The sequence below is a fragment of the Empidonax traillii genome, unplaced genomic scaffold, assembly GCF_003031625.1.
Source record: "Empidonax traillii isolate 1590-97213 ecotype Southwest subspecies unplaced genomic scaffold, ASM303162v1 scaffold325:size649781, whole genome shotgun sequence".
NCBI lineage: Eukaryota > Metazoa > Chordata > Aves > Passeriformes > Tyrannidae > Empidonax > Empidonax traillii.
Genome location: NW_020955518.1, coordinates 447,867 through 469,578, shown reverse-complemented (window position 1 = coordinate 469,578; position 21,712 = coordinate 447,867). Strand labels below are relative to the sequence as shown.

Here is a 21,712-nt window from a genome sequence, read left to right as displayed (position 1 = left end):
CCCGCTGCGAGCCCCGGCTCCTCCCGGAGGATCGGGAGGGTCCGCGTGGTTCCGCCCGTGGAGCCGGATGGGGAGTGCGGCGGGGACCGGCGGATCGGCCGGCGATGCCAGCGGGAACGGGCCGGCGGTGTCACCACGGGGGCAGCGGAGTCCCCTCGGGCAGCGCTCCGGGCACGGGGTCGGGGGGTCGCCAGGGGAACTGGTGGGGCTGAGCAGGGGGAGGCGCGGCCGGGGCCGGGCGGGCGATGGGGGGGGACGCGGCCCCGGCGCGCAACTTTCGGCCGCGCCGAGGGACCCCGGCGGCCGCGCCGGCGGTGGTATCGTATGCAAATACGCAGGCTGACGTCAGAGATCATGTGGGGTTTGGCGTAGATCCCCGCCGATCGAGGGTTCTTTTTTTTTTTTTTCCCTTTTTTTCCCTTTTTTTTTTTTTTTCCCCCCCCCCCTTTTTTTTTTTTTTTTTTTTTCTTTTTTTTGCCGCGGCGGGGCCGGGCCGGTGCGTGCGCTCGTGTTGCCCACGGGCCGGCGCGGCGGGGGCGGGGGGCGCGGGGTCCCGCGGCCGCGGGCGGCGCACGGAGCGGAGCGGCGGGAGCGGAGCCCCGGTGTCCGCTCCGCCCGGGACAGTCGGTGCCGCCGCCCCTGGGCGCAGGTAGGAAACTTCCCAGGCGGGGCCCCCCCTCCCCCGGTGCGCGGCGCTCCCCGCCGCCCCCTCCCTGCGCTCGCCCCGGCCGCTCGCACCCAACTTTTCCTCCCGCAGGAAACCGTCCGGTTCCTGGGACTTCGGCGGGGGCCGGGAGGTGGGGGAACGGGGAGAACGGGGTGGGGGGCGAGACTGCCGGGGGTGGGAGCCGGGAGGGTTGTTCGGGGTGGGCTCTTTAATATTTTTAATCTGTATTTTTAATTTTTGGCCGTGCAGGCTCCCTCCCCTCGCCCTTCTCGCGCTCCCCGCCGCCTCCTGATCGCAAGTTTGGGTGAAGGGGGGGAAAAGCCGAAGGAGGAGGAGGAGTGTGGGGGGGAAACATGTCTACGTTTGTCTATGTCGACATCAGCAACACAAAATATGGCGTCCGCTTTCGACAGGGCGTTACGTAGAGGCGAGCAGGGCGATTTTGTCAGCGCGGTCCCCGCCGAGGAGCTGCGGGCTCCCGGGCCGGGGGGGCAGAGCCGCCCCGGGGCGCAGGAGGGGCCCGGCGCCGCGCGTGGCTCCGCGCCCGCGGCCGGACTTGGCACCGCTCTCCTCCGGTTTAATTTTTGATTTTTTTTTTTCCCCCCTGCCCCCACTCCCGTCGCTGCCAGCCCCCCTCCCGCCCGTGACGCCGTGGCGCGGGGCTCGCTGCCGGTGACTGCGGAGCGGCGGCACCGAGCCGGGACCGCGGCGGGGCACAGCCGGGCGCCCCGCTCCATCCCTCCTCCAACCTCGGCGAAAGGCTCTGCCTTCCTGTGGCATTTGATTTTCTCCGGAATAAAGGGGAGTTTGGGGAAACTCGGGCTTTGGCACTCTGCATCCGCTTTTTTTTTTTTTTTTTTTTTCCTCTAATGAGGGGTGACTTTCCCGTTTGTTTTAGCCGGCTTCCAAAGCCATCACAGAGCCGTCTCCTTTTATTTTCCCCTTCCCTCTTTCACTCTGGGATGAAGGCGACAGAGAAAGACACAGATTTCCCCCTCCACCCCCCTTTTCTAGGCATAGAACTTGGAAATGACATAGGGATGTACCTGTCTGACTTTGGGGTATCCCTGTGCCCAGCTCCTTCCTGACCACTTTTGTTCTTTTAGAGCCTGGGAATCCCTCCAGATGGAGACGGCCGGGGGGGCGGGGCATGGCTCTGATTTGCTTGGGCTGCCCAAGCACCTCTCCGATGGCGGCTCCCCATCCTGTCCCACGGCAGGTACTCCTCTGAAACCCCGAGAGCTTGCGAGGGTCCTGCCGTGCAGGGAAACTCAGCAAAAGTTTTGGGTTGTGAGGTAGAGAGCAGAAGGGGAGAAAGCATCCAAAGAAGTAGGAATGGGAGGGAAGAGGAAGGCGCTTGCTGGGTGGGAAGGTAATACGGTGATCAGGATTGCTGGGCATCAGCAGCTCCTGCCCACTGGGTCCCACAGCCCTTCCGGGAGCAGCGGGCGAGGGTGGCAGAGTGTGCAGTGCCTTGAGAAGCTGCACCTCTGGCAGTACAGGGCATCTCCCGCGGCAATACCAGCATAAGGCTGTCAGCTAGGCAAAACTTAATTTGATTCCTTTGTCCCAGGTGTCAAATCCCAGTTCAGGAAGGGATTTTAGCACATCGTTTAGTGAAGCCATGATAATCATCCCATCAGCAACAAAAAAATGTTTCTAAATTGGGGCTGAGAAGTAAAATATCAAATACCTCAACATAATTATTTTTCAGCAAATGATGATAAATCATTGCCGTTCTCTGCTTTGTCATCCAGCTCACCTACAAATAATCTGCAGATAGCTTACCAATGAGTTGCCTCTTTTAAAAAAAACTACAGCTTAAACTTCACGCAGGGCTTATCACTGCTGGCTGGGGCTGGGGTGGTCATTCAGACGCAGATGTGACACGGGAGCTCTGATGTCTCTAGCAGAAGCCTCGTGCATACAGCCTTACTGGGAAATGGCATGTGAAGTAAGAGTGCTGTGTGCTGCCATGGTTTTATTAGACTGGTAGATGAGTATTATTGTTAAAGTGGTATCTGTGACCAAAGTGCTTTGCCAGTGTACTATATTTCTGTCCCAGTGAAGCCTTTCTAATGTAGATGTGGCTTCAGTATGTTGTATGGACTCAGCAGCTCTTTGAAACACAGAATTGCAAATCGATCTGGGTGTCAGGGAAAGCAAGGTGCTGGCCAGCAATTGGGACGAATATGAATGCTAAGAAGCCCATGCATTTTTAAAGTTGTTGCTGGTCCCTATTGTAGTTCAAACCCGTATGCATTTATCCCCTCAGGCTTCTTCAGAAAGAAATGGCCAACAGCTCTCCCATGTTGTCCTCTCGTATCTGTGATGAACTTAGTGGTGGAAAGCGTGTATAGGTGTGTATAGCTCAGTGATCAGCCCAAAGACCTCATGATTACTCACCTTCATAAAATGATATTTTTCCCACCTGTCCACCCCAAAAGTTCTTCTGTTAGAGTTTCATCACACAGGACATTTCTTGCTGTCAGTGTTTGAAAGTAGAACACTCTTTCCAATTGCTTTATCTCAAAGTACCACTTCTTTTTTCCTTTTTACTCTAATTACAATCAACAATTTCTAGACAGTGTCTCTGTAAAATCAATAACCCATTATATGAAACAGCCCAAGTTGGCAGTGTCATGTTTTGGTTCTCTCTTGTTGCAGGGGAGAAGTTTTATTTTGTTTTTATTAAAAGTCAAAAAAAAGAAGGCCAGCATTAAATATAGCAAAGTTACTGGCTGCTTTTTGCATTTTCAAACCAGTTTCAAACTGCTCCAATCTGGAATGAGAACACAGCAGGTTTTGCTCATCCTCGTAAAAGACAAAGATTTTAATGCCAGGCATGACATCACTGTACTTGTGTGTGTGACATCTTCAGGTTTTATTTCTTTTTGCTTTGCTCTAGCTTGGATGATCCTCAGAAACTCTCTTTGGAGTCTCTTCTGGTTGGGATGTTTTGACCCACGTCTAAATTATTTTTTTGTGTGTTTGCTTAAGGAATAAAAACATGTACTGAAAAATAAATTAAAATAGTATTTTAATTAGAATTTTTTCAGAAACAGACAGTGTCACAGCTGAATTCCCTGAGATTTCAGCGTGGCTGTCAGGTTTCAGTAAAGCTGCATTGACATTCTGTGTGGAGTGTAGTTGTGGTTTGACTTTCTTTCAAGCATGAGGATAATTCAGCAAGTGTGTTCTTTCCCTAAAAGTTACTGCACATCTGCGTGATGGTATCTGTTCATACTGTAAGTAAGTAATAAACAAAATAGGCATTAAAATAGTCTATAAATGCTTTAACTTTAAACCATTAAAATTATTGCTGCTCTTCTATCAAGGTGTGTTTATATGTGTCAGATCAGCTGGAACTAATATGTGTGGTTAGTTTATTTTATTAATCCTTCAAAAATGGATCTGAAGTTTACTGGATGTCATGATACAGTTCAGTCCCAGGGTAGCAGTATTTGGAGGTTTTTTTTGAAAAGTTAAAAGAGTTGTTGATTTCCAGAATGTTCCAAATACTTTTCATACAGGTTAGTATTTGAGAGTTTCATTTGCAAAGGTGTAGCAAAATGGAAATAAAATTAACTGAGCCCTCAGAAGATGAAGAGAATTCAGTTCCAGTGTACCTTCCAGAGTGGTTCAGAAATCACCAAGCCAGCCTTCCCCCCACAAACTGCCATGCCTTTGCAAGTCAGAAGGGCAGTTTGGTTTACTGTTTTGTTTTAAAAAATATGCACTTGGGGTTGCGGCAAGAAATGTGAGTCTGGATCTAAGATGATGCACTTGGGAGGGTTTTCCCAGAACCATGAGACCCTAAACTGGTTTCTGAAGTGAAAACTGAATTTTCCATAAGCTGGGTTTATATAGAATGATCAGTACTGTGAGTCTGCTGGTGAAACCAGGAGATCAGTGAAACAGAGGGAGAGGTGTGAAATGATGTTGTGTATTTAGCACTGAAGAGGCCTCAAATGGTTTTTGTTAGTGAGCAGGGAGAGAATAATACAGGTAAGCAGAGGAGGTTTATATGTTGGTAACCAGAAGGGGACTTTTTAAAAAAGCCTTCCTGACGTGATTTGTTCTGATAGCTGAGGAGTTGGGTTATGGTGCAACATCTGCTTGAATTCATGGATGAGATTGCACGAGCTGAGCTGCAGTGGGCAGTGCCCCGAGCGGGGCTGGAGGTGGGAAGGCTCATGTCAGTGCTTGACAGGGGAGAGTTTGCCATCTGGAGGGCCGACAGAGAGGGGAGGAGGGGTCGGGAAGCAAGTGGGGAAGAAGGTGATCTGTAACACCTGCGTGGTTAGAAATCGCACATCAGGAGTGGAGGGGGGTGAGATGTCAGCGAGTTTTGACAACCTTTTGTGAATTGTCCGGTTGTGCAGGTACGTGCTGGGGGGTGAAAGCAGGGCACAGATGAGGAATTCAGTGTCATTCTGACAATGAGCCTCCCCAGCTACATCTGCAGTTCATGCCTTCTCCAGATTGTTGTCCAGTGGGGATCTGATCTAGCTAACCAAAGCCTGGTCACCACTTGCTTGCCTCTCAAATAAACTTTTACTGACGTTTTGAGAGGAATTTGCAGATCCCAAGACCCCTCACCCCAACCTACATAGACTACATGCTAAACAGGGCCATGGCCCAGGCTCACTCTTAGGCTCAGTTTCCATCTGCATGGTTCACAAACTCTGAAATCATCTCGTCTTCTCTGTCTTCTGCTGCCTTTTGTCTTGCAGCTGGGAGAAACCTGCTGGCTGCCCAGCCCCTGGGGCTGGGGGTTCAAAGGTACCTTTAAAGATCATCTCATCCAACACTGCACATGATGAACAGAGACGTCTTGCACTAGACCAGGTTGCTCAAAGCACTGTCCAGCCTGACCTTGAACTCTTGCAGGGATGAAGCATCCACAGCTTTGCTGAGCAGCCTGTTCCTCTCCCTCACCACCTTCATCGTAAAAAATTTCTTCCTTATGTCCAACCTAAACTTAATCTCTTTCAGTTTAATACCATTGCTCCTTGTCCCATTGCTACAGGCTTTGGTGGAAAGTGAGCATGCATGTATTTAATACCTCCTTAGACAGGGTACCAGCCGCCTTGGAGCTCACAAGCCCTCTGGTCGGGTCAGCATTCTACAACCACATCAAGAACTTTCTCCTTGGGTTAATGTGCTACTTGTGGATTTATCCTCCCAAACTCTGTCACAGTAAGTGACAATGGCAAAAATGCCCCTTTGCTTGTGCAACAGCCTTTCTGCATGTGGGTTTTGCCAGCACAGCTGCATCAGTGACATGTCATGCCCTGGGCTGATATGACCGCGTGGAAACCATTAGCGGCACAGAACTGATGTGAGATGAGTCCATTGCAGAGATACCTGTTGTCATGTGCTTGTTCAGCTCTTGATGTCTGCACATCAAGCCTCCTCTCTGGGAAACCCGTGTTACAGCTGGAGTTAAGCCCAAGTTAAGCCCAGACTTCCCTGCAGGTGCAGGCAGTGGAGGCTCTGGATCATAGGAGTGAGCACATCCTGGTCCAAATGCAAGTGGCTCTGTGCATGTCATGGAGTTTTCTCCATACTGGTGTTATCTGACCGTGGTGTAGTTCAGTTCACTTGGGAAATCCTTCCACAGTTTATCTTATGTTCTGGAAAAATGTTGCAAGATGAAAAGCAAAGTTATTTGCCTTGTGTTACTCCGCTTAGCAAACCCTTAGCTTTGGGGTCGCACAGAAACAGCCCCCTGCTTCTCTCCCTCCTTCCTTTCTTGAGATATATATCTATATCTTTAGTATTATTTTTAACCTGTAGCATTTCCATGCTGTGATTTACAGTGTTGTTCCAGTTGGCACAGATGGAGGGGACTATTAATTTCATGTGAGCAGTGGGAGGGGTGGGATGGGAACTTCTTGCACTGGTCTTTGTGCCCTCACACAGGCCTGAAATCTTGGGGTTTACTTCCCACTTTTTTTCCCCTCATTCTTCCTGTCCTGACCTTATTTAGCCTCTTAAATAATTTTTTAAACTTGCAACCTCAAATTACCTGTTGATTTTGGCTTCTCTTTTGTAGTTAATTGCCTCATTCCCATAATTTTCTAATAAGTGTTAAAACTGTTTATTTCACTTGCTAGAGCTCAAAACAAACAACAAACAAACAAATGGAAAGAGATTTTCTCACTTTTTATGAGTCAGTGATCATAACTAAGGAAGTCTCAAGTTCAGTGTTATTTAACCTCTTGTCCAGTGTCGTGAGCGGAGGAAGAAGTCATGGGAACAGAACTGTATAGGGAACAATGTGGGTCCTTTTTTTTTTGAACAGAATCTTGTTATTTGTAGTTTGGGGTTTTTTTGAATAGCACCCCAAAATAGCAGGTTCTGAGCTGTTGCTGAAGGGTTTAGTAAAATACCAGTATTTCTCAAGAACTCTGTGCCCCTTCCCTCACCTCCAGTGTATGTGTTCTTTTTCTCACTCCAAGTTTTGGACATTTATTTTTTATATTTCTCAACCTAATTTCATACGTATTAGTTTCAGTTACTTTATGTTACACGTCACTTAGATAGCAGAAGTGGAAAAATACTTGTTCTTTTTTTCTAAATCTTATTTTCAGGACGAAAATCCAAGAGTATAGCAGTTGGAGGTAGTTAAGTTTTGTAGGATTTCAAAGAGTGCCGGGATGGAAGCCTGGGAAGTGACGCTGGGAGGTTTTGCCTCCTCTCATGCCAGTGGAATCCGGTACTAAGCAGACAGCGCCAGCATCTCCGAGCTTTGCTGCTGGGCAGGCAGAGTGCTGCTGATTCACTTTTGCACAAAATGAAGGAAAGTCCTGGTGTGTCTGGCCTGAAGTGTTTTTGAGGATGTGCCTTCCCCGCCCCTCTTCCTGCCGCCCACCTCAAAAGCAAATATGTTTTGTTGTGGGTTGGTTTTTTTTCCAGCATCCTCTTGAGCACAAACTGTCAGACACCACAGGGAGTTTTTCCTTGTCTTTTGTCTCTCCAGAAACTGATTTATTTAAATGATATGCTGGGAGCATACTACTGTTACAGGCTTTGGTGCTTGTTGTCTTCTGAGCTTCAGTACAGTTTCCTTGAAAATTGTGGAAGATAGGATTATCCCTGAGAGTCATGGTTTCCCCTAAAGCTGTTTTTTTTCCTGCATTTTTCCATAGAAATTCCCCTTCCTGGTCTTCTGAGAAGAGTGGCATTGGGTCAGACCTATTTATTTCTGTGTGATTGAAAGTGTGGAAGTTGTTTGAGAGCTCAGCTCCCTCTTGGGGAGAGCACTTGGCTACCTGGCTAGAAGTCCACATGACTGTCACTGCTCCCACCCATGAGACTGCTACACCAACATCCTCCTTTTGCTCAGGCATAGGTAGTTACAGAGTCCTTTGTCACTCATTTATTTACCATCTGGCATCCCCATGTCATCTTTTGCAGCCTGTCACAGTTACGATGCTGCTTTTCATTATTGTCATGTCATACTTGGTACCAGGAGGAGTCATGACTTTGCAGTTGCACATTTTTTGGAATGTGTTCCTTATCTCTCAGGACTTGGCAGCCAGCTGTTTTTGAGAGACAGAAGCCCTTTTACCCTGGGCTTTGACCTAAGGTGCCCATCCTCCCAACCTATGCTCGGATATTGAGGTGCCAGCTCCACCATGTTACCTTTTTGAGGGCTAGGTTTAGTTTTCTTTGAAAAGCCAGCAGTGATACAATGCTAAAAAAGCCTCATGGCATTTTCACACCAGGGAAGGTACCTGGGGTTGCTGCACGGGAGAGCTGGCAAATGCAACAGAGTCCGTGACACACCAGGAGAGGCTGGGGAGTGCAGGGGCTGGTGGCCACTGAGGCCCTGCAGGATTTTTCCCAACTAGTGGGGGTAGGAAGTTCCCAAGTACAAAAGGTGATGAATAAAAACCAGGAAAGTGCTGCCTTAGGAAGCCTTGACTTCCCTCTGCCTGTCTGGGATTCTCCAGCATAAGAGAGGAATTGGCTCCTCGGGTGTTTCAAAACAATTGGAGTGATGAGGAATAATGATGTGTTTGGAGGGAACTGTTTTCTTAGCTGTTTTTAAATTGGCAGCTTCTCTTTCTTTAGAGTTGGAGCATCCTCACAATTTTACTGTTGCTAAAGCAGTTTTCACAGGATGCCCCTCCTCTACGTATCTGCCGGCATCTTGTCTGTGTGCCTGGTGGTGATGTAGAGAGGATGAGGTGGCTTGGGAAATACTGCTCAAGGCAAACACAAGTTTCAAAATCCACAGTTAATCAGATACAGGGAGAAAAAAAGTGTTGGTCTCTGTGAAGGATTTTGCTTTCAACCCTAAGTATGCTTGAAGTGCCTTAAATTCTGTTTGCTTCTCCCATTATCCTGGATCTTAGCCATATCTGTAAATACCTTACTTTCATGTTTTACCTTATTTTTACGTGTTTACTCTCTGTACGATGGTCCAGAGGAGCGTGTGAACACTCAGTGCATGTCCAAGCCAGGAGAGGAGTGTCACAATGTATTATTTATGCTGAAAAGAGCTTGTACATGGGGATGATCTTAGCCCTGGCCCCATCTCTTCTCCAGCAGCAAATCAGAGCGCTGAGTTGGTGGATTTGAAGTTAATCTCCTGAAATCTGAACTCCTTTTTGCTTGCTCTGTTCTTGCTTCCTAGGGAGAAGTGGAAGGTTTTGTTCTCACCTCAAAGCACTCAAGGGTGAGTGCTTTCAGCCTCGGGATGTACAGCCCTAAGATGCATGTGGTCACTGGGCACCAGACACCCTTTGACAGCTGGCCCCAATTTCCCGTTGAGCCCTATGCACCTCTCCCACAAAATTTCTAGGGGACATAAATATAGCGTTCTTCTGAAAGAAAAACAAGCCACAAACCCCTGTCTGTCCCTTCTTCCCTGTTTAGGTGGAAATGCTTTGTTGCATGCATGTTTTGCATTTTTAATTTCTTTGTGGTATCCTCTTCCTTCCCCTCTTCCCCTACCTGCCTGTTCCCACCCTTTGGAGGGCTCTGTCTGCATCCTAGCAGGGAGCCTGCTGTGGCAGGGTGCTTGCAGGACAAGGAGAGATAAGGAACTCTCCATCTGCAGGGAAAGCACTGTTGTGATGCTTGATGGAGTGAGGGATCTGCTTTGAAATGTGCTGCTGAATATGAAGCACTCAGTGAAGAGTGTGTGAGGTACTTTGCAAGGAGATATATGTGTATTTAAATTTAACACAAGGGCTGCTGCATCCCAAAATTGGTGGTGATGTAAACAGTATGCCGTACTGTATGGCAAAGGATTTGTGGCTGTTTGCAGGCTGCTTTACTTTCAGAAGGTAGCAGGCAGCAAGAGGGGATGGGAATTACCACATGGCCTCTGCCACACTTTGAACTCTAGATGTTTTGTGTGCAGCACTATGAGATGTAGTTTGCTGCATTTTGGACACGGTGCATTTGCGCAGGAAAGCTGAATTTGTACCTGAGTCTTCTCTCTATATTGATTTCTGCAGCCAAGGTTTGAATTTGATCCTGTTTTTCAGTTAGCTGCCTTGGTCTTGAGACATCCTTTCCTCTTTACCTCTCACTGGCCCAAGCAGTAGGATCACTGCTCGTGCTTTCATCTAATACGCTTCAGTTATTTTATTTTATGTTGGGTTTTAATCTGCATGCATTTTGTTCATCCCCGTGTAGATAGGGGGGTTTATTTGTTCCTTCTTGCTCTTGTCCTGACCCTTTTACTGAATCTCAGGGTGGAGCCTACCATGTGTTACAAGGTCATTGTTTGGTTTGTGCATCAAGGCACTGCAGTAACATCTTCCCAAGAGTTCCTGTGAGGAGCTTCTGGCACAGGTTGACTGAGAGACCCTTCTTCTGCTCAAGCTCATGAATGCACAGCAGCAAAGACTGTGATTTGCCACCCTTTATTATTGGTCTTTCACAACCTACAGATACCTTAAAACACTCTTCACCTTTTGCTGTGACCGCCTGGCTTGTTTGGGGTTGGAGCTTGATTAATTTTTGGTCAGCGTATGAATGGCCCTTGTCCCTTTGCTGTGTTACAAAATCAGTAAAAAGTACTCTTAGGGTTGAAAACAGAAAATGTAACACACACTTACCACTGAAGGTTTTACATTGTTGCGAGAGGACAAGGTAAAATAACTTTTTTCTTCTTCCTTAAATGAAACAGGCCGCTAGTCGGAAGTTGAAGAAACATTTGAGGTTGGATGAGGTTTTTTGGTCTTTAAACTTTTTTTTTTTTTTTTTACTTGTCTGTGGTTTTAAAATGTCTGTTCTTAAAATATGTAAAATAGATGGTATGAGAGTGAGGAAACATCCCAGTACACATTTGGATTTGGAAGGGTTCTTCGTATGTTAAGTTTTATCCTTAATGTGATTTAAATAGTTCAAGGTATTTAGGTCTTTAAATCAAGGTTTATAACGACTTTAAGATGCTTCCAACTTAAAGCATGAAGGAGTGTTACATGCTGTGGGTTTTAAAAAGAAGCACTGTACATTCATTGGTAATTATGTACTTTACTATCAAGTCTGAGTAGTGATTTTTTTTCGAAAGCATGGTTGGCAAATTATAGTTTTTAATCAAATTACAGGATAAAATAATTACTTGAAATTTAATGTAATAAATTTATTTTATAGGTCTTAGTACAGTAAGGATCTACTTAGGTTACCTTTGATCTGCATTGAGAGTAGCAGGCAGAGTCTTGTTGGAAGGTGAGCAAAGTGAAGGACCAGTTTTGTCAAAAACTAGAGGACAATTATCCCAGGAGGTGCTTGTAGGAAACCTACTGCTTAGGTGAGAGTAGGATGTTGATAGGGAAGGTTTTTGTCTCTTCAGTGAGAACCTGCAGATAGATCAGGCAAATCATTATTTAACAGAGGGCCCAGTGGTGCAGTTGTCTTTGACTCCTGCGCTACTAAACATCTCTGGTTTGGAGGGTAGAATTAAGATTGTAACTTTGAAAGTAAGCTTTTCTTTTCCTTTTCCTCTTCCCATTGCATGCAAGGCTCTTGACTGCCAGCTCTGAACGGCTGGAACAGATGAACTTTTGCACTCAATGCTAAGGACACTTACATAAAAGGGATATACTCAGATTCCATCCAAACCCCACTCAGTTTTCTGTGGGAGGAGATGGGTCTGTGCTGTCCCTGTCCACGTGGGGGTCTTCAGGGAGCATCTCTGCTCCCCATCCTTTTTTTTTTTGTACAGACACCTATCAGAAAACCACAGGAAAAGCTTAATCTGTGACAAGCCAGATGTGATGTGAGCTGAAATCCAGGAGACTGATTATTCCTGGGGCCAGCAGGACCAACGCAAACAGCTTTTAGTGCTTTTGACTTGTGAGACTGAATTCCTGCATGCACTGGAAAGAGGGGTCAGACTAACCACTCTCCATAGCACCAGTGATGGGTGTCTCTCCTCCACACCCTGTCTGCTTTCATTAGACCAGTAGGAAGTTACTGTACTGGGATTGTTAGGCCCACATACGCATGAATGTGGAGGCAGATGAAAACAAACCTCACAAATCCCTTAAAATCAGGGATAAAAAGATGGAAATTGAGTTTGGCGGTGTCCAAACTTATACCCAATTCTTCATGCCGTCCCCTTTCATTTTGCTCCTGCGCAGGCTGTAGGGCTGGAGTTGCTCCCAGCAGCCTGGCCGGTGGCACCCTTCCTCAGTAAAGCTCCTGGCAAGTGGAGTTGCCAAAAGGTGACGCGCTTTCCCAGCTGCACATGTACAGACAAGGCGATGTCAGTTCAGAGGTATGAAAAAGTCCAGCAAAAATACCTTTTCACCAGAGTCCTCTCTGCATATGAGGCTGAAATCACAGAAACTGTTCCTTGAACTTGCCTGCCTGATTGTATTGTGAATTTGGCTTTCAGGGTGCAGCTTTGCACAAGCAGTTGAGACCTTTAAAAGACCCAACCAAAACTCCACTCCTTTTACTGGCATTGTTACATATGTATGACTAGAGGGTGCACGCAGGCACCTGCCCATAGGCATTGCATGGTCCTACCTGGGTAAGTGTTTGGAACATTTCACCTGTGTTTAAGTGAGATGCAGCACTGAGGCCTTTTCACTCCCACAGATGTGCCCAGAGCAGCAGGACAGTCCGTTCAGACCATCTGCAGCAGTCTCCATCCCTGCTGGGTGACAGCAGCAGGGCAGGGGCGTTGCATGTGGTTCTGCTGGAAGTCCTGTGATCAGCTCCTGGGTCTTGCCGTGATGGGGAGAATTTGTTAAAAGGATGAAGCCATTCCTTTGCATTATCACATTGTAGCGAATGGGCAAACACTACTGTTCTCATCTTGCCTTTACCTCTGAGATCACCAGCAGCTGCTTCATTAACTATTAATGGCCTGCTCATTAATGCTGTAAAAGGCAAGGACCAATCTTGCAAATTTTCTGGACTCTTCCCCTGAAATATTTATGACTTGCTCACTGTGCAAAAGGGCAAGAGCAACAGCAGAGAACATGCCTTCAAGTTTTGTTGAGCATTATTAAAGAGCAGAGCTCATGAATATGAAGAAGCTGCCAGCTTCTGTCTGTTTTTTGGCTTTCCAAGCTAGCACTGCACATCTGGCTCTAGGGGTTGAGTGGGCTGGTGGTTTGCTAAAGGATTGGTGACAGAGTCTTGAATGCTTTATTGATGATCTGTAGTTCCTGTAGTGCCTTCCTTTGCATCCTCCTCTACAAGCACCAAGGTGTAATTGATACCTCCAGGGGAGATATCAATTGGGAAGGTTTTGCTTAAGAGATGGGGAAACTTAGGCCCAAAAATTTCCAGTTTGCCTGGAACCAAGCAATAGAAAGCCATAAGAGAATGGAAATGTTTTACCCAAAGCTCTAATGCTACTTTTGAAGTCTGATTAGTGTGAAAGAGGATGCTCGCCAAGACTCCTCTGAACCCATTGCTACAAGTCATTCCCATCGCATTCCAAACAGATCTCCTACATGATTGCAGAGAGCAACACTGAGTAGTGCTTTCCCTGGGAATGTACCAGTGCTTTTAGCTCTCCTCAGTACCAAGAAGCACCAGGGAAGCCATTTTTTCCTTCCATCCAAATTTTGGAGATAAAATTGTGCTCTTCTCATTGCTTATATATACCAGCAATAAAGAGTCTGTCCACTGAATCCCAACTGCAGCTCATCTGATGGTGCACCAGGCAGATTAAAATCTGTATTTCTTTCCCACAACCATCTGCAGAGCAAACACTAGTGTAAATACATGTGGGAGGCATTTTTTGGTAATGTAGAGAGATATACTTTTAAGAGAACAGGTATGACTCCAGGAGTCTGTACAGACTGGTCTGTACAGTGCTTCACATCTCTTCCTTATGCAGGTGGCCTTCAGAGTAAGAAAGCTCTTCTGTGTTTGGAAGGTGCAGGGTGTGTCAGGAATAACCAGCCTTCAGTACTGTTTGAGCTTCTGGGCTTGCACGTAGTGCCCAGGTAAAACCCGGTGGCAAAACAAATCAATATTGGAAACATTCCCTGGTACAACTTTCTCATTATTTCTTACAGAGTGTGAATATTTTATCCCAGATTATATCACATTGCAAGGGATGCTTGGTTTCCCTCCTGGAGTGATTCCTTTTAGTTGCTGAAGGAAAGTTACAGTGGATCCAGGATAGAATTTCAAAGCCCTTCACTGAAGTAGTGTTTAAGGGTTTATCTTAACATCTTGATTTCACAGTGCCGTAACAAGTGAATGTGGTAGCCACAGCTTAGTGGTAAAACATGGTCATATTGTGCCCTACATGACTACAGCAGGCCCTAGTGGGACTCCATTGTCATGCTGATCTCCAAGAACATTCCAGGAGCGTACTGAATGCCATCTGGTTTTGCCCTCAAAACTACAATAAGTGTTTCTGGGGAAGACTTCTGGGACTCTACTGCTACAAGAATAGCATCCAGGTCTTGAGTGACTCTTGTCATTCTTTACTGAAGCAATTCCTCCAAAAGCTGGAAAATGGGTAAATGCAAGAATTGAGTCCCTGTCTGTTGACTGGTGCAGCTGTAGTTCTAGAGACAGATGCACTGGAGGCTGCAGAGCAGATTGTTGGTGGTTTTTAGTTGCCAATGGTGCTGTTACCTCTCCATCTGTAGAGCTGCTCTCTTCATCATGGAAGGTCTTCCCCTCATCTCAGCAACCACAAAGTTCCACCTAAGTTTTGGGACCCCTTTCCTAACTTCTGCCTTGGTAGTTAGGAGGAGTCTGCCACCCAAAACAGACCCTGTTCCTCCTCTCTGAATTTGAGGTTGAATCACAGGTAAGAGATATTATAAAATCTCTGTTCCTGACCAGAGGGAAGATCAGTGTAATTCAAAATGTTGGGGGTTGTGTCTTATCACTGCCAAAGGCATCAATGATCAAGTATCAATTATGTGAGAAAACACAGTGATAATTAACAGTGTCAGTAAGTAGAAACTTACTGTATCCTGTGAAATAACTGGAAAAAGAAGTGGTTCTCTGTCACAACATCAACTTTTGGTTCTTGGTATCATAACATGAACTAAATCAGTGGCTGGCAGCAGTGGAGTTCCAGGTGTGTCTTCTGCATGCTGCTCAGCTGCAAGTTACACCTCCAAGGAAAAAGCATGTCTGTGCTCAGTCTTGTGCAGACTCCTGATTGCAACACTTTGGGACGGAGAACTGGACCTTGCTTTAAAGAATGCTCCAACTCATTATTCATTTTCCTTTTCTGGCAGAGTAGTCGTGTCTTGTCAAATGATTGTTCACATTCATGAATAATGGTTTCTAAAGTCTAGCCCTTAAAATGATGTTTTGTCATCTAAGTGATCCATGGGGTACTGGTAGTTCACTAGGACCTGTGGGTCTCCAGCATTTTTGTTAGAAACAAGCTGTTTATTAGCTATATCTGTGTTTGCCTGTGCCCTCAGGGGTGGTACACAGGGTTAGAAGAAGTCTTAGCTTAAATTTTCACTTGTATTTAGACTAGTGGGTACTCCAGCCAGCAGACACTTTGGTTCATGGTAAATTCTGATTCAGAAAAACGTTATACAAGCCTAAAATTAAGAGGAAAAAAGGGCAAAACTGCCTAATGGGCAGAAATGGGGGAACAGATCAGCCAGCCAAGTAAAATGTCTCCTGGTTGTGTTTGGGATGAAGCTAAGGGACCTGCTAAACCTTGCCTTTTGAGAAGAGTCTAATCATCCTTTGAGATGTGTTAGTTTCTCATTTTTGCCACTGATGCTGTTTATGCATTGTGCTTGCCTTGGCTTAAGGAGTGAAAATTGCCCTTTTGACTGCCCTGCACATGGAGGTGGATTCTTCTGCACAAATGTGACATGACAGACCCCAAAACAGTGCTCATCTAGAGTTTGTGTATCAATGAAAACTGTCCTATTGTGGTTTTAATAAAACCATTTATTTCGTGGCATCAGCTTCTTGGCTCTTACTTGACAGCATCCAGTGGTCCCTGCCTCCAGCAGAGCAGCTCTGGAAAGGCACAAAGACTGGATTTTGTGTTATGGCACAGGCTGTACTGTATGCTGGGAAGTTAGCTTGCATCCTGTCTTCTGCTGAAAATAGCTTGGGGTTAAGCCGTGCCCACACTACAGACCTCTGCCAACAAATCTGTACTGGCCAAACGAATGGAGAGGTCCCTGAGTGGTGTTGCTGTGCTGGCACAGCCCTGAGGCACAGTGTGGGTGCACTGGGGAAGCCACCCCTTCTCTGGCCTGTAAGGGACTTGTGCTGGGCTCTTGTAGGCCAGGGCTCTGCCGCAATAGCCCTGTCTGCTGTGTAACATTTCGACGAGGTTACGTGGGCATTCGTCTGTTGCTGGGGTGTTTCTGGGGTCTTGGTTCCTGTAAATTTCGAGTGATGTGTTTTCAGATCCTCCTGAGTAAAACAGAGGTGAAAGATGCATTTCAATGTTGCAGGTCTGCTCTCATCCTCCTCCTTTGTGGGGTGTTCCCACTGCACTCTGGAGCAGGGCACAGTAGCTGTTATTCTAGCTGTGTGCCATCCAGTGCTGTATAATACTGTGAGATGCAAAAATAAAAAGTGGAAAAATATGCAGACGGAGGAAACAAGGCACAACTTTAGCTCTTGGGCAGAACAACCCCCTTCCCTCTTCCTACCTCAGCTTCACCCTTGGAGTCTTGAAAGATGGGTAACTGTTGGATTTTTACAACCTACTCAGTCTTTCCACACTGACTTTTAATCCCTGGCTCCCTTCAAGAGATTATGTTGTTACACTGCTACTACAGGTCCTTTGATGAAATGTTGCTCTTCTCTTCCTCCCCAGCCTTTTAGAGTTACACATTTCTTTGCTCGAGGAAAACACCTCAAGGTTATCTCCAGCCTAATTGGAGAAGCAGAGAAGAGAGTGGTTTATTGGTACTTATTTAATCCCATCTTTCTTCAAATACAAGCACCTGGTATCCTTTTGGGTATTTTCCATCCCAGTATTTGTTACAAAAATTAAGTGAAGAAGCTCTGAGGAATAAAAATGGTTTACACAAGGATGGGTGGGAAATTAAAACCTCCTCTGCCATAGCATGTCTGGGACTATACCCTCTTGCTCTCTCCTTTTCCTCTGGTGCACCCATGTCCCTGGGCTTTGAGTTGCTTCCTGAATGGCTCAGCTTCTCAGTACAGTATGGGACCAATGATTTCCAAACAAGTCCCTAAGTATGTGCCAGCTGAGTGCCACAGATGGCAAAGACCACATCAGACCCGCAGGTCTCTTACTTATTTGTTTGCTTGTATGTTGAAAGTCACCCTTTGGCAAAACTAGTGCAATAATTTGATCTATTGGAATTACCCAGTTAAGTCTCAGATAAGATAAAGGTCTATTGAGATGTGATTATCAACAAGAAATCATGAAGATCACCGAGTTGTCCTCCATTAGGAGTGTGAGCTTGACTACTTGAAGCCGATACACCGCAAGTGTGTGATTTCGGCTTGGTTTTCTCCCAAAGTAAGAATGGGAAGTGTCTCATCCTTTTTAACAGTCTTGACCACTCCCCTCCCCCCCAGTGAAACTTGGCATTTTTTCTTCCTGCAAAAGGGACCTAGAAAATTATTTTGCTAGAGCAGGGTCCCCAGTTAAGATGCAGACGTGATATGGAGAAGCCAAGCATGAAGTGTTACTACTCTCCAGCGAGTTTCATATATATATGTATATGTATATATACACACCCCAGTTCTCTTAATAGCCATGGATCACAGGGATGTCTGACTTCCAAGAGCACGAAGCTCTCACATTTAGCCTGTTGCAATAGATAACAGGAGATGCAACCTTAGTATCATTTCCATTTCTCATTCCCCCTGTTCCACACTCTCCCTGCAGCCACGAAATCACAGTTACTGTAGGAATTCACACTGGTGTCCCAATGTTCAAAACCAACACTTGTTATTTTTACCTGCTACTTGGGTTTTAGTTTTGGGTTTTTTTGGAAGCAAAATGCTAAAGACAAATAAACAAGTCAATAAGCAAAGCATTTAAATGACTATGCAGTCATTATAACTGATATCAGGGCAAAGGAATGCAAACAGGCCAGTCTGTGGCTTCATGCATTTAGCTCCTGTCCCTCTGTTTTGTTTTTAATTTTGAGCACAGGAAGGGGCCACTATGTGACCATATGCTTACAAAATACTGGTTACAAATGTCTTCCAAACAATGTTGGCATAGTAATGATATGTCATGTATGTATCATGTTTTGTCATGCTATAAATGTGCCTATGTGACTCCAAACCTTACTGTGTTTCCTTCTCCTGTTCCTCAGCGTAGATAAAAATAATTGTTTCCCAAAACTTCATGCTTCTCTTCTGAATAAATTGGATTTCACTTCATTCAGTGTCAGTGGGAATTTCAAACCCTGGGAAATTTGCAAGCATATTGCAGGGAAAATGTTAAACATTTGCTTAAGCATCATTGATTTGATCTGTTAAGTCTGTTTTTAAACGTTAGGAGCTATTGCCTCTTTCCAAACATTGGTCTTACTGGAGGGCTGAAAAAGAAGGAGAGATGCTCTCCACTTGGAAGGCCCTAAAGATGGAATTGCACCTGGAGGGAAGAAATAGTCAGCAGAAGTTGATGCTGATATTGCTGTGAACATTATCTTGGTCATACCTTTTAGTTTTCCAGAGATAAGATCCTTTCAGGATGATCTAAGATTCCTTCAGTTTTCAAATGTTGGGTTTGGTTTTTTTTTCTCTCCTTGTGATTTGTTTTCCCTTATTTTTCTTGTCATGTAATCGCCTTTTCAGGTTTAACAAGGTTTTGAAGTTAACACTACTTTGAGGCAGTGATATGTAGGCCAAAGAGGTTCGCACCTCTTTGGTGTGAGCAAGTTCGTGTGATATTTGTGGTGGGAGGTCTTGTGATGAGAGTGCGGAGGAGCAGGGACTCACGTCTCCTGGATCCAGATTCGGTATCTGTGGCTTTCCCTCCTGCGAGCCTTTGGCAAATGAGAGATGAGTGCAGGCTCCATGTAACCATCTTTAAAATAGATATCCCTTGGGGAGAGTATCGATTAATTAACATTTCAGAGGCGCTTTGAGTTTCTTTGATAGGTGTTGCAGAAATGCGAAAGAGGTTTTTTTTTTTTTGCTAGACATAGGCTGTCTAAAGGATGAATTTTAATGATATTGGTTTACCTGGTAAGTGCTCTTTTTCAAATGGAAGACTATTTAGCTTCTTTTGTATGTACCAATATGGTATTTTACTGCAAATTTAAGCCAAATAAAATATACAGCATCTGTACCAAGACTGGATTTGGTACCCTCACATCATGAAAGCTCATTCTGATAATTTGCCAGTAGCCTCAGGTCTTTGATAGTAATTTGGCAGATGCTATACTGAACCTAATTTGCATCTGTATTTACATAAATGCTTTAATTAAAATTATATGCACCAACCTGAGATAGATGAACAGCACTGCCTGCTATTTGTTTACATTCCCTGACAACAAAACCCTGCCTTGGCTGCTTCTTGCTGATTGTATGACTTGACAAGACTATTTGAGGTGCGGACTAGAAACCTGACAGGTTTCTAGTTAGACTCTGCTGCAAACTGCTGAGGAGCAACATGAAGCTTTCAGGACAAAATTCTACCTGTATTTTAGCAGCAGAGGAGATCTGAGCAACTTGATTCAAGGGGTCAGATTTGGTCTATATCCAGTCCTAAAGCTCTAGCTTTAAGGTAGTTCTGTGCAGACAGGATTTCTAGTTCCTTGCACACGATATCTGCTTTGTCCCACATCCAAAATGTGAAACCCCACTGAGGACAGTAGAAACACATTTTAAATACAGCTTCCATCAAGAGAAAATTTCTGAGCGCTGTTCATCTTTGAACAGAGCATTACAGAGCTCCTTGTAGGATAGAGTGCTCTAGGGGATTTTGGGGCGCAAGGGGGTCCTGATTGTTTCAGTGGAACATGTGAGAGCGTATGGCTGAGTTTGGATGAAGGTAGTGAAGACTCTGGATCTGTTTTTGCTTAGACCACACATTTCATTTGGAAAACACAGTCATATAAATTCAAATTAAATCCAAACTCTGCAGTCTGCCTTTGGACAGTGGAGGTTCATGTTGCTGCGCTGCTTTCCCGTTATTTGGAACTTGTCTCGGAGTTGCAAAGAAAAGAGATCCAGTGGCAAAGTTATGACTGATTTCACAGACTGCTTTGAAGATACATGAAGGACAGGCTAAAAAGAGCTGTAACTACCCTGCCTGCATTTGGAGGGTTGCTGAGCTTTGTCTAAAGTTGTTTACTTAACTTCCATTAGAGGAAATAGTTCAGAGCTGCTGTTTCCTTCACTGAGAGGTCATGTATATGTCGAGGATTGGAATTGAGGTTTGTTTTAATAATAATTAATAAATAATTAAAGCTTTCTTCCAGCCCAAACTATTCTGTGATTCTGTATAAATTTGGGCATTACCACTCACTTTCTTCAGTGACTTCTGACTATATTTACCTGTAGTCTTTTCTGAATCTAGTTTGAGAGACACATTCGTACTTTCAGTTTCAGCACATTTGTACACTAACATTCATACATTAACCCGTTTGCCTGATAGCTTTGTTGAAGATGATAAACTGTCCCCCATATTACGACCTGCTGTGGGAGGGATGGCCAAAAACGTGTTTGCTGAAGTCCACCTGAAAGAGCACAAGGCAAAAAAGCATTTACATTTGTGGCAAAGTGGCCTAAATATTTAACTTGGGAGTTGTTGGTCAGCAGGCTGGAATGCAGGCTCAGGGATGTGGGGTGAGTGGCAGTCCGGGGTGATGGTGTCGATGAAAGCTGCAGCTGGAGCCCTCCCAGTGCCACAGCCCTCAGCCTGGTACAAGAATGCCAGGGGCACCATCTGCCAGCAGCTGGGGTCTGCTGGGGGTCATAGCCAGGCAGCACTTTGCATTTTGGGAAGTGATGGTCCTGGTCAAGTAGTGGGCGTGACAAAGCCAGATTTACAGTCTTGCAAAGCCACAGCCTTAATTTAAACTGACATAACATAAATAAATCCAAACTATTAGTCTTGCTTTGCCTCATCCATAATAAGAGGGTGAATACATTTCCCATATTAAATTCATTATGTCATGGGGGTGCTCTGATACTTGAGAGGAAGGCGGGAAAGTCAGCTGAAGGGAAGCAGCCCTTGTTCCCCCTGATGTGAGGGAGAGGAGGGAAAGGTTAATTTTCAGTGTGAGGCTAGTGGATGAAGGGAAGGAAAACATTCCCCCAGGGAAAGTGTCCTGTTGGAGTGGGATATTTATGTTGAAATCTGCTCTTCAGTTGCCTCCTCCATTGGCCAGCTGTCCTGGCTCAGCCCTCCACTTTCCCCTCAGACATCTGTGCTGCATCTCCCAGCAAGGGAGGAAGCAGCATGGTGGCTGGTGGGCAGGAGCCCCAGAAAGTTCCCCACTTCAACACTGAAACAGCTGCTGGTTTGAATTTGGATCAACATTCAAGGTGTTGGTACCTCTGCTGGTGCCCAGTTTGGTACCTCTGGCTTTCCCAAGGGGAGCTCTTGGTGTGTTGTGAGGTCAGAGAGCAAGCCAGGGAGAGGGTCCAGAGAGCAGCCCT

At 45.6% G+C, this 21,712-nt stretch overlaps 1 protein-coding gene across 1 annotated transcript in view; it reads left to right on the top strand.

Moving 5' to 3' along the window:
• Positions 1–570: 570 nt before the first annotated feature.
• ZHX2 (zinc fingers and homeoboxes 2) overlaps positions 571–21,712 on the top strand; it is a 76,144-nt gene continuing 55,002 nt past the window's right edge. The window contains exon 1 of the mRNA XM_027891669.1: positions 571–649. The gene's annotated coding sequence lies outside the window, so the exon portion shown is untranslated. The remainder of the gene's footprint in view (positions 650–21,712) is intronic.